Genomic DNA, 12768 nt, shown 5'->3' on the forward strand with positions numbered 1-12768 from the left:
CAGTGGTATGGCCTCGGCTTACTGCAACCTCTGCCTCTTGGGTTCAAGCAATTATCCTGCTTCAGCCTCCTGAATAGCTGGGATGACAGATATGAACCACTAGGCCCAGCTAATTTTTGTGTCTTTAGTAGAGATGGGGTTTCACCATGTTGGCCAGGCTGGTCTCAAACTTCTGACCTCAAGTGATCTGCCTGCCTCGGCTTCTCAAAGTGCTGGTATTACAGGTGTGAACCACCGCACCCAGCCTCAGATCTTCTTTATTTATTTACAAAAAGAATGCATTCTTGTGGCAAAAATGCAAACAAAACTGAAGTGTGCAAAGTAAAAAAGCTGGCCAGGTGCGGTGGCTCACACCTGTAATCCAGCACTTTGGGAGGCTGAGGCAGGCAGATCACCTGAGGTCAGGAGTTTGAGACCAGCCTGACCAACATGGAGAAACCCTGTCTCTACTAAAAATACAAAATTAGCTGGGCATGGTGCTGCATGCCTGTAATCCCAGCTGCTCGGGAGGCTGAGGCAGGAGAATTGCTTGAACCTGGGAGGCAGAGGTTGCAGTTAGCCGAGATTGCACCATTGCACTCCAGCCTAGGAAACGAGAGTGAAACTCTGTCTCAAAAAAACCCCGCCTCTTTCCACAAACCTCTTCTCCAGGGTTTTCCATTAGTTTGCTCCATTTATAGTCTTCCAGACACTTCTTTCTACTCCCTAAACACGTGTATATATATATACATACATAATAGATAGATTTTTGCAAAAGTGGATTCATAAGATTTATTTAACTCTGAAATCCCACTTTAATTTGGCTATCTTTCTGAGTTCGTTCCCATAGATCTATTGACACATCATCAGTAGTGGGTAATATAATTGAACTAAAATGTTCCCTCCTGGGGAATCGCTTGAACCAGACGGAGGTGGAGGTTGCGGTGAGTTGAGATCGTGCCATTGCACTCCAGCCTGGGCAACAAGAGCGAAACTCCATCTCAAAAAAAAAGTTTCCTCTTGGTAATTTTTTTTGCTATTTTCCTCTAGGTGACTTTAGAGAATTGTCCTTTTTCTTTCTCTCCTCTTTTTCTCCTCTTTTCTTACCCCTTTGGCTTTAGATCTTCTCTAGATGCTAACAACTCCCACACTTACTTCACTCTTACCTGGAACATTTTGTAATTTTACGTATTTTGAAAATTTACTTTGAATTGGGTTTATGCCTGTTCAGAACATACTGTCCTTGAAGAATGTATTTTTGTATCTGTTTGTACTGATGAAAAGAAACTCTGGGCCAGGTGCAGTGGGTCACGCCTGTCATCCCAGCACTTTAAGACTGAGGTGGGTGGATCACTTGAGGTCAGGAGTTTGAGACCAGTCTGGTGAACATGGTGAAACCCAGTCTCTACTAAAAATACAAAAATTAGCTGGGCATGGTGGCACATGCCTGTAGTCCCAGCTATTCGGGAAGCTGAGGCAGGAGAATTGCTTGAACCTGGGAGGCGGAGGTTGCAGTGAGCCGAGATCGTGCCACTTTACTCTAGCTGGGTGACAGAGTGAGACCCTGCCTCAAAAAAACAAAAAACAAACAAAAACAAACACACAAACAAAACAACAAAAAAAGAAACTCTGGAAGGAAACTAATAAAGGTGGTTGCCAGTGTGTGGTAATGGGGGATGAAAGGAGTTGGGAGTAAACTAACCAAGACCAAAGATACTAGGCCTGAGAGGAAGAGCAGGGTGATTGGGAGACGTTGAGTTTGGCCTTGTGGTCTTGTTTCCCCTTCATGGATGAAATAGAGAGGGCTGAAGAAATGCAACAAACTCGGAGGGGAAGGACCACAAGCCCTTGAAACTGCTTCAGGGCCAACTGTTCCCCTAGTGGGTACCTGTGCCTGTTTTCTTGGGGTGGGAGAAGGGCTGAGTTATTGACAAGCCTTCTTGCCTCGCCAGGTACGTTTCCTGAGGACAGCTGCTCTGTGAAGCCCACTGCCCCAAAGGCACCTATCAAAGACCCTGCAAACAAGCAGATGGCAATCCAGGTTGCCAATGACATTGCCCATCCCAGGTACCTGGGCTGCCTGCTTTTCCCTGAAGTGGGAGCCTGGCTTGCAGTAAGTGTCCTTCCCCTTTGCTCCTTTAAAGTGATACTTCACTCCTCAAATAAAATGTCTCATCTTTTTATTGTAAAAGTTATTAAGCACACCCAAAATGAAAAATGGTATAATGAACCACTCAGAATGAATAGTAAAATGAACTCCTGATCCAAAAAGTATCACATTGTGCCATATATATTCTTTTTTCTGATTAAAAAAAATCAAATCCCTGACATTTTATTCCTAAATTCTGAAATGTATATCTAAAAGTTTAGAACATTTTCCTATGTAACCATCATACTGTTCTCACTCCTAACAAATTTAACATTAATTGCTTCGTATACTCTAATATCTAATCTATATTCACACTTACCCCTAAGTGAAATGACTTAAAGCCATGAATAATGTTAGATTGGAGTTGCAAATGAAACCAGAGAAGCCAGCATCAGCCTGACAGCCCTCTTAGCACAGATCTCTGAGAAACGCCAGTACCCAGGAATGAGGGGCTCAAGAAATACTTGTTACTTTCCTCAGTAATAGCAAGTCATGGTAGCTCTCATTATGAGCTCTTACCATAGAGAATTTGCTATGCACTCTTCTGTCCTGACTGGAAGACTGCGTTCACTCTTTGTGTGTCTTCCACAGAGCTGAATAGATGTTTAACAAATTATAATTTGTTTTTTGTTTTAGAGATAGAATCTTGCTCTGTTGCCCAGGCTGGAGTGGAGTGGCATAATCACAGCTCACCGAAGCCTCAAACTCCTGGGCTCTAGTGATCCTCCTGCTTCAGCCTCCTGAGTAGCTGGGACTATAGTTGCATGCCACCACATTCAGCTAATTATTTTTATTTTTTATTTTTGAGATCGAGTCTCACTCTGTTGCCCAGGCTGGAGTGCAGTGGCAAGATGTCAGCTCACTGCAACCTCCGCCTCCTGGGTTCAAGCAATTCTTGTGCCTCAGCCTCCTGAGTAGCTGGGACTACAGGTGTGAGCCACCATGCCCGGCTAATTTTTAGATTTTTAGTAGAGATGAGGTTTCACCATGTTGGCCAGGTTGCTCTCGAACTCCTGACTTCAGGTGATCTGCCTGACTTGGACTCCCAAAGAGCTGGGATTACAAGAGTGAGCCACTGTGCCAAGCCATTTTTTTTCTTTTCTTTTTTTTTGAGACAGGGTCTTACTAGGGTGCCCAGGTTGACTTTGAACCCCTGGCCTCAAGTGATCCTCCTGCTTCAGCCTCCCAAGTAGCTAGGATTACTGGTGGGAGCCACTAATTGTAATTTGAATTGACAATCATATTTCCCTGGTATTATTTCCTCAGGGCCAAGTAGTGTTATGGCTGTTTTATCAGATCATTTCATTGGCCCTGTAAAGTAGATATCACTCGCCCCATTTCACAGATGAGGAAACTGAGGGTCAAGCTTGTTCAAAGTTCTGTAACTAGGAAGTAGGGGAGCTGAGACTCAATTCTGGTTGCTCTGACTCCAGAGTCTGAGTGGTCATCCATCTCTTGGTAGTCACCAAGGGACTCTGGGTGGGGGAGTAAAGGTCTCAGTCCTGGGTACAGGCAAAGAGAGGGTAAAAGAGAAGGGTGGAGGAGGGGGAGAGAAAAAGGAAGGAGAAAGAAAGAACAAAAGAAAAAGAAATCAGGGTGGGCATGGTGGCTCATGTCTGTAATCTCAATATTTCAGGGGCCAAGGCGGTGGGAGGATCACTTGAGCCCAGGAGTTCTAGACCAGGCTGGGAAAAATAGTGGGGCACCATCTCTACAAATAAGAAAAAATTTCACTGGGCATGGTGGCACATGCCTGTAGTCCCAGCTACTTGGGAGGCTGAGGCGGGAGGATCAATTGAGCCCAGTATTTTGAGGCTGCAGTGAGCTATGATTGCACCACTGCATTCCAGCTTGGGCAACAGAGAAGACCCTGTCTCAAAAACAGAAAATAAAAGAAGCTAGGAGAACATGATGTCATAAAAATAAGACTAGCAGTAATTGGATTTAAGGCCTTTGTTTACAGTGAATATAATAGGTGTTTGTTGTGTTGCAGAATGAATGAGAAGCCTTTTCTTTTTTTGAGATGGAGTCTCACTCTGCTGCCCAGGCTAGAGTGCAGTGGCATGATCTCAGCTCACTGCAACCTCTGCCTCCTGGGTTCAAGCAATTCTCCTTCCTCAGCCTTCCCAATAGCTGGGAATACAGGTGTGTGCCACCACACTCAGCTAATGTTTGTATTTTTTTTTTTTTTGAGACGGAGTTTTGCTCTTGTTGCTCAGGCTGGAGTGCAATGGCACGATCTCAGCTCACCGCAACCTCTGCCTCCCAGGTTCAAGCGATTCTCCTACTTCAGCCTCCCTAGTAGCTGGGATTATAGGCATGTGCCACCACGCCCGGCTAATTTTGTATTTTTAGTAGAGACGGTGTTTCTCCATGTTGGTCAGGCTGGTCTCAAACTCCTGACCTCAGGTGATCCACCTGCCTCGGCCTCCCAAAGTGCTGGGATTACAGGCATGAGCCACCGCGCCCGGCCATGTTTGTATTTTTAGTAGACACGGGGTTTCACCATATTGGTCAGGCTGGTCTTGAACTCCTGAGAGGTGATCCGCCTACCTCTGCCTCCCAAAGTGCTGGGATTACAGGCGTGAGCCACCACACCCGGCCAATGAGAAGACTTTTGAGTTTCAACTCTCACACTCTAAGTCTAGAGTTCAGTCTGTAGACATCATTGTATTCCTGGGGCTAGCCTGGAACCTGGCACATATTAAGAGCTCAAATATCTGTTGAATGAATGACTGAATGTATGAATAAATGCACAAGTGAATAAATAAATGATTGAATGAATGATGAATTATATGAAATAACAATTTATTTTTTGAGACGGAGTCTCGCTCTGTCGCCCAGGCTGGAGTGCAGTGATGCAATCTCAGCTCACTGCAGCCTCTGCCTCCTGGGTTCAAGCAATTCTCCTGCCTCAGCCTCCTGAGTAGCTGGGAGTACGCGCAGCCACTCCCAGCTAATTTTTGTGTTTTTAGTAGAGACGGGGTTTCACCATGTTGGCCAGGATGGTCTTGATCTCCTGACCCTGTGATCCGCCTGCCTCGGCCTCCCAGAGTGCTGGGATTACAGGCGTGAGCCACCGTGCCCAGCTGAAATAACAAATTATTTAACAAGTCATTGAGTGAATGAATTAATTGATGGGACAGATGGATGAATTCTTTAAATCTCTGTAGAAAGAAGGTGAGTAGGGAAGAGAATAACTGAATAGCAGCACTATTTACTGAGCATTTCATTATTAGACCAGTGCTAAGAATTTCACAGTTTTTCCATTTAATCCTCACAGCAACCTCTCTGGGGTTGTTACCATCATTTTCTAAGTGAGAAATTAGATGTGGGGAGGCCAGGTAATTTACTCCATGTCCCACAGGGCAGAGCTGGAATACTGACCCTATCATACTCCAAAATTTAGACTTTTTACCACCCAATGAATGTCCTGTTCAACATAGGACTTGCTTTTAGTAGCTGATGCAAGTTCAGGTGAGCCACCACTTACACAACCCCTGGAAAGCTGTAAATTTAAACATAAACATTGTTAATTACTTCTCTAAAGCTTTTCTATTGCATGTCTCTTTATTTATTTATTTTGAGACAGAGTTTTGCTCTTGTTGCCCAGGCTGGAGTGCAATGGCACCTTCTTGGCTCACTGCAACCTTCGCTTCCTGGGTTCAAGTGATTCTCCTGCCTCAGCCTCCAGAGTAGCTGGGATTACAGGCGCCCAGCACCATGCCCAGCTAGTTTTTGTATTTTTAGTAGAGATGGGCTTTCACCATGTTGGCCAGGCTGGTCTCAAACTCCTGACCTCAGGTGATCCACATGCCTCGGCCTCTCAAAGTGCTGGGATTACAAGCGTGAGCCACCACACCTGGCCACATGTCTTTTTGTAAGTGAAGGATTACCCCCAACTCCTCTGCTTCTGAAATCTGAATTTTGTTCAAAGCGAGGTATATATTAACTAAAGATGTCTACTTGTGGAAGCTGGTTTAGTTATTGCTGGGAAACTGGGATTTTGGTGTTTGAACACCTTAATAACCAGGCCCTTAATTTTGTGACATCTCATCTTGACAGTTTAAATAAAAGTAAATTAAAATTTACCAAATCCCAAATCCATTAAAGAAAAGACAGATACGTCAGTCCAGGAGTTTGAGATCAGCCTGGGTATGGTATGCTCCTGTTCCTCAGGAGGCAGAGGCAGAGGCAGAAGAATCCCTTGAACTCAGGAGTTCGAGGCTGCAATGAGCTGTGACTACACTACTGCATTCCAGCCTGGGTGACACAGCAAGACCCTGCTTCAGAAAAAAAAAAAAAAAGACAAGACAGATTTGTACCATATCTGTTCGGACTGTGGTTCAAAGTCCAACTAGGAACCACAAATTCAGAAAAAATATTTCTAATTCCTGTCATCAACCAAGGACTGTCTTAATATATCCTACATTTATTTCTGAGGGCTTGTGCAAAATAAAACTATATATGTATGTGTATGTAAATATGTGTATATATGTATTCATGTATATATGTATATGCGCACATACACGTGAATGTATATATGTGTATGTGTGTGCATATATGTGTACATATATATACACACATATACACACTGTACAAAGCTCTGACAAATCAATAAGAAAAAGGGCTATAATCCAATAGGAAAATGGGCAAAGGATATTCAAAGGAAAAAAACACAAATGGCTTTTTTTTTTTCCTTGAGACAGGGTCTCACTCTGTCACCCAGACTGGATTGCAGTGGTATGATCACAGCTCACTACAACCTTGAACTCCTCAGCCTCCCAAGTAGTTGGGACTACAGGCGCATGACACCACACAGGGCTAACTTTTTCTTTTTTACTTTTGTGGAGACAAGGTCTCACTGTGTTGCTCAAGCTGGTGTTGAACTCCTGGGCTCAAGTCCTCCTGCCTTGACCTCCCAAAGTTCTAGGATTACAGGTGTGAGCCACCACGCCAGTCTAAAAGGCTCTTACATATATGAAAAATGCTCTTTCATCATAATTTAAAAATGTAAATTAAAACTATACTGAGAAAAACAAAAAAATTATACTGAGGGAATAATTTTTCACCTATTAGATTGACAAAGATTATAAAACACTTTTTCTGATAACACATTATACTGGCAGGGTGGAGAAATTGTACTCTCATACTGTTTTCGGGAAAGTAAATTGATACAACTTTTTTTTTTTTGAGACAGAGTCTTGCTCTGTGGCCAGGCTGGAGTGCAGTGCTGCGACCTTGGCTAACTGCAAACTCTACCTTCCAGGTTCAAGCGATTCTCCTGCCTCAATCTCCTGAGTAGCTGGGATTAAAGGCACATGCCACCATACCCAGCTGATTTTTGTAATTTTAGTAGAGACAGGGTTTCACCATGTTGGCCAGGCTGGTCTCAAACTCCTGACCTTGGTGATCCATCCGCCTCAGCCTCCCAAAGTGCTGGGATTACAGGCGTGAGCCACCGTGCCTGACTGGCCTGGTATAACTTCTAAGTGGGGAAATTTGCAAGGTCTATACAAATTACTATTACACATACAATTTGAAGGTACAGCTATACTTGTACATGTGTAAAATTATGCATGTACAAGCTTACCCACCGTAGCATGGTTCAGTCAGCAAAAGATGGAAATGACCTTAATGTTCATCAGTAGAAGACTGGATCCATAAATTATGCCCATGCATTAAATGGAGTTCATGCTATCTCGGCTAAAATAGAAGCCACCAGCCACATGTGGCTGTGGAGTATCTGAAATGTGGCTAATCCCAATTGAGATGTGCTTTAAGTGTAAAATACACACCAGATTTTGAAGACTTGGTACAAAAAAGGAATGTAAAACATACATCGCATTAATTTTTTTTTTTTAAGACGGAGTCTCACTCTGTCACCAGGCTGGAGTACAGTGGCGCGATCTTGGCTCACTACAACCTTCGCCTCCCAGGTTCAAGCAATTCTCCTGCCTTAGCCTCCTAGGTAGCTGGGACTACAGAGGCCTGTCACCACGTCCGGCTAATTTTTTTTTTTTTTTTTTTTTGAGATGGAGTCTCTCTCTCTCTCACCTAGGCTGGAGTGCAGTGGTGTGATCTCGGCTCACTGCAAGCTCCGCCTCCTGGGTTCATGCCATTCTCCTGCCTCAGCCTCCTGAGTAGCTGGGACTACAGGCGCCTGCCACCACGCCTGGCCAATTTTTTTTTTTTTTTTTTAATATTCTTAGTAGAGACGGGGTTTCACCGTGTTAGCCAGGATGGTCTCGATCTCCTGACCTTGTGATCCACCTGCCTCGGCTTCCCAAAGTGCTGGGATTACAGGCGTGAGCCACCGCACCCGGCCTGTATTTTTTTTTTTTTAGTAGAGACGGGGTTTCGCTGTGTTAGCCAGGATGGTCTCGATCTCCTGACCTCCTGATGCGCCCGCCTTGGCCTCCCAAACTGTTGGGATTACAGGTGTCAGCCACGGCACCTGGCCAATAATTTTTTATTCCTATCAAAATGATTTTTTTTCTTTTTGAGATGGAGTTTCGCTTTTTTTGCCTAGGCTGAAGTGCAATGGTGTGATCTCGGTTCACTGCAACCTCCACCTCCCGGGTTCAAGTGATTCTCCTGCCTCAGCCTCCTGAGTAGCTGGGATTACAGGTACGTGCCACCACCTGGCTAATTTTGTATTGTTAGTAGAGACAGGGTTTCACTATGTTGGCCAGGCTGGTTTTGAACTCCTAACCTCAGGTGATCCACCTGCCTCAGCCTCCCAAAATGTGGGGATTACAGGCATGAACCACTGTGCCTGGCAAAATGATATTTTGATATTGATTTCCTGTCAAAATGGTATATCGTTTTAAATAAAATGTATTGTTAATTCATTGCGAGTACCTTGGCTCATGTTTGTAATTCCAGCACTATGGGAGGCCGAGGCAGGAGGATCATGTAAATCCAGGAGTTTGAGACTAGCCTCGGCAATATAGGAAGATCTCATCTCTAGAAAAAATAAAAAAATTAGCCAGGCAAGGTGGTGTACACCTTGTAGTCCCAGCTACCCAGGAGGCTGAGGAAGGAGGATCACTTAAGCCCCAGAAGTCGAGGCTGCAGTGAACTGTGTTGAAGCCACTGCACTCCAGCCTGGATGACAGAGTAAGACACTGTCTCAAAAACAAACACACACCAACTTCACCTTTTCCTTATAACTTTTTTTTTTTTTTTGAGATGAAGTCTCACTCTGTCGCCTAGGCTGCAGTACAATGGCACGATCTCGGCTCACTGCAACCTCCGCCTCCCGGGTTCAAGTGATTCTCCTGTCTCAGCCTCCCGAGCAGCTGGGATTACAGGTGTGCGCCACCATGCCCGGCTTATTTTTTTTATTTTTTGTAGATGTGGGGGTTTCACCATGTTGGCCAGGCTGGTCTCGAACTCCTGACCTCAAGTAATCCACCCACCTCAGCCTCCCAAAATGCTGGGATTGCAGGTGTGAGCCACCACGCCTGGCCTCCTTTTAACTTTAAAAAATGTGTTTACTGGCTGGGCATGCTAGCTAATGCCTATAATCCTAGCATTTGGGGAGGCCAAAGGGGGAGGATCACTTGAACCCAGGAGTTCAAAACCAGCCAGGACAGCATAACAAGACTCTGCTTTCTACAAAAAAAAAAAAAATTAGCCAGATGTGGTGGTGCCCAGCTATGGTCCCAGCCAGTTGGAGAAGCTGAGGTGAGAGGATTGCTTGATCAAGGTCAAGGCTGCGGTGAGCCGTGATCATGCCAGTGTACTCCAGCCTAGGTGACAGAGCAAGACTGTCTCAAAAAAAAAAAAAAAAAAAAAGTGTTCACTAGAAAATGTAAAAGTGGCTGGGCATGGTGGCTCACACCTGTAATCCTAGCACTTTGGAAGGCTGAGGTGGGCGGATCACTTGAGGTCAGGAGTTCGAAACCAGCCTGGCCACATAGTAAAACCCCGTCTCTACTAAAAATACAAAAAAAGTAGCGGGGGCGTGGTGGTGGGCACCTGTAATCCCAGCTACTCAGGAGGCTGAGGCAGGAGAATCACTTGAACCTGGGAGGCAGAGGTTGCAGTGAGCTGAGATTGCGGCACTGCACTCCAGCCTGGGCAACAGACAGAGACTCTGACTAAAAAAAAAAAAAAAAAAAAAAAAAAGAAAAATGTAAAAATATGTGTGTAACCCTCTTTAAATTTAATTGGACAGTAGTGGCTCTGGATAAAAAAATTAAGTGAAAAAAGCAAGGTGCATAACAGTGTATAGCAGACTACCATTTGTGCTTTAAAGAAAGGAAAAAGGCTCTGTCTCTGATACTTGCTTGTTTATACATAACCCATCTCTGGAGTGATGCACTAGAAACAATACTGGCTGCTTCTGGAGAGAGAAACTGTAGGTAGAGAACAGAGCTGAAATTTGAATCCTGATCTTTTTGTAAAATTTTTATTTTTATTTTTCATTTATTTTTTTGAGACAGGGTCTTGCTCTGTTGCTCAAGCTGAAGTGCAGTGGCACAATCTTGGCTCACTGCAGCCTTCACCTCCTGGGCTTATTGATCCTCCTGCCTCAGCCTCTGAGTAAGTAGGATCACAGGTGCATACCACCATGCCTGGCTAATTTTTAAATTTTTGAAGAGATGGGAGCTTGGTGTGTTTGCCCAGGCTGGTCTCGAACTCCTGGGCTCAACTGATCCTTCTGCCTTGGCCTCCCAAAGTGCTGGGATTACAGACATGAGCCACTGCACCCTGCCTTTTTTTTTTTTTTTTTTTTTTTTTTTGAGATGGAGTTTCACTCTATCGCCCAGGCTGGTGTGCAGTGGCACAATCTCAGCTCACTGCAACCTCTGTCTCCCAGGTACAAGCAATTCTCCTGCCTCAGCCTCCCGAGTAGCTGGGATTATGGGCACCTGCCACCATGCCCGGCTAATTTTTATATTTCTAGTAGAGACAAGGTTTCACCATGTTGGTGAAACACCCAGTTGCACCCTGCCTATTATTATTTAGTCAAAAATGTTTTAAAAATAGCTTAACATAAAACAAAAATATCCTTGGCCAGGCACGGTCGCTCACACCTGTAATCTCAGCACTTTGGGAGGCCAAAGTGGGTGGATCACCTGTGGTCAGGAGTTCGAGACCACCCCGGCCAACATGACGAACCCCTGTCTCTACTAAAAATACAAAAATTAGCTGGGTGTGGTGGCAGGGGCCTGTAATCCCAGCTACTGGGGAGGCTGAGGCAGGAGAATCGCTTGAACCTGGGAGTTGGAGGTTGAGGTGAGCCGAGATTGTGCCACTGCACTCCAGCCTGGGCAACAACAGCAAGACTCCATCTCCAAAAAAAAAAAAAAGAAAAAGAAAAGCAAAGAAAATACCCATAGAGAAACTAGAAAAATAAACACGTATATATGCACATAAAAAGATGAAAATGGGCTGGGCACGGTGGCTTGCACCTGTAATCCCAGCACTTTGGGAGGCTAAGGCAGGAGGATTTGAGCCCAGGAGTTTGAGACCAGTCTGGGCAACACAGGGAGACCCTGTTTCTATTAAAAAAAAAAAAAAAATTTTTATCTGGGCATGGTGGCGTGTGCCTGTTGTCCCAGCTCCTCGGGAGGCTGAGGTGGCAGGATCACTTGAGCTCAGAGTTTGAGGCTGCAATGAGCTATGATCCCACCATCTCACCCCAGCAGCAACAGAGTGAAACCCTGTGTCAAAAAAAGAAAAGAAAAGAAAAGAAAGATGAAAATGCACAGTAAAAGGACTGGCAGGTTTAGTGAGGGGAATGTGTTGGGTGTGGAAAAAGGACTTGCTTACCTACTCTTTTTTTTTTCTTTTTTTGAGACAGGATCTCACTCTGTCACCCAGGCTGGAGTGTAGTGGTGCAACAGTGCCATCATAGCTCACTGCAGCTTCTACCTTCTGGACTCAAGCAATCCTCTGGCCCCAGCCTTCCGAGTAGGCTGGGACTATAGGCAGGCACTACCACGCCTGGCCATTTTATTCTGTATTATTTCAATCTTTTGTAAAGAGAATGCTTAACTTGTGTAATTCTAAGAAAAAAGAACTGGATTAGAACAAAATATACTGAGATGTTAACAATAGCTGTCTTTAGATAATGGGATTATAGGTAATTTTTCTTCCTTTTACTTTACTTTAAAAAAATTTCCCAATTATTCTTAAATAACCCTCTTACTTTTGTAATGGAAAAGCCAACAAACCTTTTTGTTTTTTCACTACTTTCTTTTTTAAAAACACTTCAAAAGATTCCATTAGCCTTTTAAAAATTTTTTAAATTATCTTCATTGCTTTTTAAAATGATAGCAAGTAATGCAGATGTTTTTTATAAAATGTCAAACAGCACAGAAAGAACAGAGTGTGGAAAGAAAAGGTATTTCATAATTCCATCTCCTTCTATGAGATAACCACTATTCTCCAAAACTTTAAAAATACAGCATATTTATATTAAGAATTTAAAAATAATTTCAAATTAACTGGAAAGGCTGAGAACTAGAATACACTTTCTTTGTACCAAGCAGAGTTCTAAATGTTTTAAATTTTATCATCTCGTGGAATTTACCCAATGACTCTCTGGGGTAGATGCTATACCCCATTAACCACAAAGTCAGGCTGGGAGGCGTTAAACAATTTGCCCAAGGCCACATTCTAGT

Source organism: Pan paniscus, chromosome 15 (genome assembly GCF_029289425.2).
Source record: "Pan paniscus chromosome 15, NHGRI_mPanPan1-v2.0_pri, whole genome shotgun sequence".
Lineage (NCBI taxonomy): Eukaryota > Metazoa > Chordata > Mammalia > Primates > Hominidae > Pan > Pan paniscus.